The following is a 4,872-nucleotide window of genomic DNA, read 5'->3' on the forward strand; positions in this document are numbered from 1 at the left end:
AAACAAATGTCGTTTTAATAATACTCGTAAAAATGTATAATTTAAACAAGTTTTATGCGTTTTTCTAGTGACCTCTACCCAACTAGATAAATGATTCCAAGACCCAGATTCATATCGACTTAGGCACGGTGGGGCCGATTCATCCTTTATCAATATAACTTGGTGGATTAACGTTTAATCGATTCTACTTTTAGAACTCTTGGTCGATAATATTACATTAACAATTATCTTTAGCCCAAAACACATTCGACAAAGGCACGGTGGGGCCGATACATCCCTTATCAAAAACTTTTGTTGAGTTCAATCCAAATTTCGAATAAATGTGTCCATGATCCAAACCCATATTAACTTGGGCACGGTGTTGCCGATACATCCCTTATCAACATGAATTCGGTGGATAGACATTTATCACCCACTTCCCCTACGTAACAAGGTTTGTACCCCGGTGGGGCCGAGCGCACTCCCTCGCGAAATAGGTTTTCATGGTTTCTACTATTTGGTAAGGCTATGTCTCAATTAATTGTTTTAGCGAGAGGTCATGTCAATTTATTATCTATCACGTTTTAAGTGAACTAAAGCGGTGAACTATGATAATTTTAATTGACACGGTCGATAAACTCGATAAAAAGATGGATGCATGTTTTAGTTATGGCGATTTAGCGATGCATGTGACATAAAATAAAATGCAAGCATAAAAAAAAAAAAAAAATCCTAGTATGGCCTTTCCTAAAATAGAAAAACTATTTAACTATTACATATTCGTAAACCAACTCCATTGGTCCCTTGAACTTCGGTTGTGGCACGCATCTCGAGGTAACACCGTCTTTATGTATCGTCATTCTTGAAGAACTCCGTCTTTGGGAACTCCGGAATGAATAAAATTACATAATAAATTACATAATTTCCTATTATACATTTGTAACTAAAATAAAATAAATCTATTAAATTACAACCGAATCGATATTCCCATACAATTCGGGAAATACCAATTAAAATCTAAGGCCATACTAAGTAAAATTACATAATTCAAAATTATATAGATTAAAATTATGACAATCATAAAGAAAATGCAGCATTATAATATGTATGAACATGCTCAATTTTATGCTAAATCGCCTTTAATTAGCCAATATCGTATATTACTCGGTTTTTACGGATTTACGTGATTTCAACATTTTACAATCACAAAAATTACATAAATTCATATTTATGCATAAGTTAATTAACCTAACCTCTTAGGACTCAAAATTTAGTCTTCACTAATAATTTGACCATAATTAACTCATATTTACAAAATTGTTCATTAATGGACTAAAAATTACAAAAATAAGCTATAAACTTCAAATAAATCACAAAATTTCAAATAAATTTGAAATTTGAAATTTAAACTCATGAACATTCTGGAAAAATACCATGACACTCATAATGTTCAAAATCTTAGGATAAAAATTTCGAAATTTTTCCGGAAAAACAATGTTGCGGTTTATCGGTTTTAACTAAAATAATCATAAAAACATGGAAAAATTATATTCATTAACTTTTCAATTTTAGATCTGAAAAAGATAATAAAAAGCAACATTAGACGTTTTTCCTAAGTCACAGATTATGTTTTATTAATTTTTCACTAATAATGTCACTATTTATGCTATTGTTCTTGAAAAATCCATAAATCATTGATGTGACCATAATTAGCGCATATTTAGCCCCCGAATTAGCCTTGTTCCCATGCTTTTTAGTGCATATTTGGGTCATTTCTTATCTTTAGTTCTTTGTTTTGCATATTCTTTGAGATTTTGATCCCTTGGTAGGAAAGGAGTAAGAATCTTGCATTTTCATGGCAAAACAAGATTAAATTGATCGAATTCAATGACCAAGCATCAAGGAGAGACAAGATTAGAAGGCCTTTGTACATATTATAGTAGAAGAGCAATGTTGAGATAGGATCCTTGAGTCCCCAAGGAAATCCCCAAGGAATTTATGAAGAAAAGGGAAGAAAAGAAGAAGATATGTTGCTGAGTGACAATCCGAGCGGATTGTCACCAATCCGTCTGTCCCGCAGCTGCACAATCCGAGCAGCTTTGCTCTAATCCGCTCGGATTCCACCTCCACAATCCGCCCGGATTCCAACGCCAGATTCCGCCCGTCCCGACCTTATTCCGCCCGGATTCCAGCACAGCACGATTTCCTCTTCTCCAAGCTACAAAGAAAGAAGCCCTTCTCTCGAAAAATACCGGCTCCTCCTTGCTCAATCTAAAAAGTGTAATTACTAGTTTAGCCCTTAGTTAACCCTAATGCATCCTCCCTAATTTCCACTATAAATACCCCATTAGTCTAATTAGAGGAGCATGTTCTTCTTATCAATAATTAGTGTAGTTAATATCAATCAAATCTCTCTTTAATATTGTAATCAAGTATTAATCAAGTTTTAATCCAAGTTCTAGTTCCTTAATCTCTCTTTTGTTCATCCTTTATTTTGGATAATTGAAGATTATTTGGGTTATTGTTGGGAGATTGACAACCTCTCAATCAAGCATTCAAGTACTTCTTTTATCTTTGCTTTATTATTGGAATCATTAGTAGGTATAATCTCTTAATCCCTTTTTAATTATTGTTAATTACTTTCATTTATTCATCATGTTTCATATTGTTGGTATGATTGACAACCTTGCTAGCATGATCAACATGATAATGGGTGAGTAGTCTCTTAGCTAGGGTTAATGGGTGATTAGGGGAAACCAACATGGGGAATGATTCATGCTTAATTTAATATGCTTTCATGTTTTATTTGCTTGCTTGTTTTGATCTCAACTCATGCACATGTTATATTTGATGAAATGCTAAGCCTATGAATCCTTTCATTTACTATCATCTTCTATCTTTTCAATGAGACTTGTAAGACATAACCCAACTCGAGTCTCATTAGACCATGCATGTTGTTGAGTAGGGAAGATTAAGGCGACTTGTAGGTGTTGTACAATCTAATCGATTCGGCTCCGGGACCCAAACTTTCTTAGGATTGTAAGATATAACCCAACTCAATCCATCATAACAATAATTGCTTGCTTATAATTTGAGAACATGTTTGTAGGATCAATTCCCATGATTCCTCTATGATCCCATGACACCCTAGTGCCTTTAATCAATTGTTTACATCCCTTTAATTCATCTTGCTTGTTTATTTTCATTGCTATTTTAGTTTAGTGACCTTCTACATCAACCCAATTTGTGACACCCCTTAGACACCACTAGTTGCAATAGAAATCTCATTTCAATACCCGTCCCTTGGGATCCGACCTTTACTTGCCTCTTTACTAATTGTAGAGTTGTTTGTGAAGTTATAAATTGTGTTTTGATTCGACCGTGACCCAACGACCACATCTTAATTTGTGAACACAAAACGGACTCGCATCAAAAATGGCGCCGTTGCCGGGGACGGTGTTTACTTGATTTAGATTTATTTTTATTGTCATTAGTTGTGTCTTTCTTCGCCTTGAGGAAGTAAAACTCCTCAAGGTTTGTTCTAATTGTTTTCGAGTTGTTTGATATTTTGCATGTCTAGAAGGTTACAAGATGATTTGTTACCTTTTGACCGTGAAATCGAAAGAACCTTGACGAACAATAGGAGACTTGTTAGGAGGAATTTAAGAGGTATTAGTGAAGTTGTTCAACCCACTAGTGAGTTTGTCAATCCTTTCGCAATAGAAGGAGAAGAGAACCCATTACACAATACCTCACAAAATCCACCTACAATGCCTAAATTCTCGTCACACTCCGTACCCACCGGGGAGAATCTACCAAATGGTACTCCTACACCGCAACATCTAACCGGAAATTTTATTGCCAAGTCCGCCTTCAACCAATTAGTTGAGAGGAGCCAATTTGGGGGGATGCCTAGTGAGGACCCTCATTCTCATATGGAAACCTTTTGCGACTATTGTGATGCAATCTCTCAAACGGGCGTGACTCAAGACCAAATTAGATGGGTCTTATTTCCTTTTTCCTTAATCGGCACCGCGAAGCAATGGTTGAAGGGCCTTGATAAGGCCACCCTCGGAATAGATTCTTGGAAGAAGTTGGCTCTAGCTTTCTACAAAAAATTCTACCCACCGGAAAAGACTAACATGCTAAGAGCTCAAATTACGGGTTTTAAGCAAAGGGATGAAGAATCTTTGTATGAAGATTGGGAGCGTTTTAAGGGAATTTGTCGCTCATGTCCTCACTATGGACTTAGCGAATGGTTTTTGGTACAACAATTTTGGAATGGTTTATATGAAGATTCTAGGAACATTCTCAATATGGGATCAAATGGAATGTTCACCGAAGTTGATGACAATCAAACATGGAACAAGATTGAGGAAATGGCGGTCCATAACTCACAATATAGTAGACCTCGCAAGGCTACTAGAGGAGGAAAGCATGAAGTGGACTCCGTTACTCAATTGGGTGCTCAACTTAGTGCTCACATTGACACAATCAACTTGAAGTTTGAACAAGCTATGGCTAGACTTGAGGAAAACTCAAAATCATCAAAGCATCATGTTAATGCCATGACGGCATCCTCATCAATCCAAAGTGGGATATGTGGGAATTGTGGAACTTTGGGACATGACCAAGGTGAATGTAGGGGAACAAATGAACAAGTGAATGCTTTCCAAGCATACAAGAGTGGTACCCCTTATTCCAACTTTTACAATGAAAACACCAAATTCCATCCAAATCTCTCATACAAAAGCCAAAATGTTCAAAACCCTCAAACAACATACACTCCACCACCCATGAGAAACCAAAATCAAAGACCCTTTTACAATCAAAACCAAGGTTACCAAAATCAAAATCCATACAATCACCAAAATGACCAAGGCTTTGATGTCC

The 4,872-nt window shown here is 36.1% G+C and overlaps 1 non-coding gene across 1 annotated transcript; it reads right to left on the reverse strand.

Annotated features, from left to right (window-relative positions):
- Positions 1–4,121: 4,121 nt before the first annotated feature.
- On the reverse strand, positions 4,122–4,228 carry LOC141624562 (small nucleolar RNA R71). The gene has a single exon (XR_012534368.1). It is a non-coding gene; the product is annotated as a small nucleolar RNA R71 (small nucleolar RNA).
- Positions 4,229–4,872: the final 644 nt, after the last annotated feature.

This window comes from Silene latifolia, chromosome X (genome assembly GCF_048544455.1).
Source record: "Silene latifolia isolate original U9 population chromosome X, ASM4854445v1, whole genome shotgun sequence".
In the NCBI taxonomy this organism is placed as follows: Eukaryota; Viridiplantae; Streptophyta; class Magnoliopsida; order Caryophyllales; family Caryophyllaceae; genus Silene; species Silene latifolia.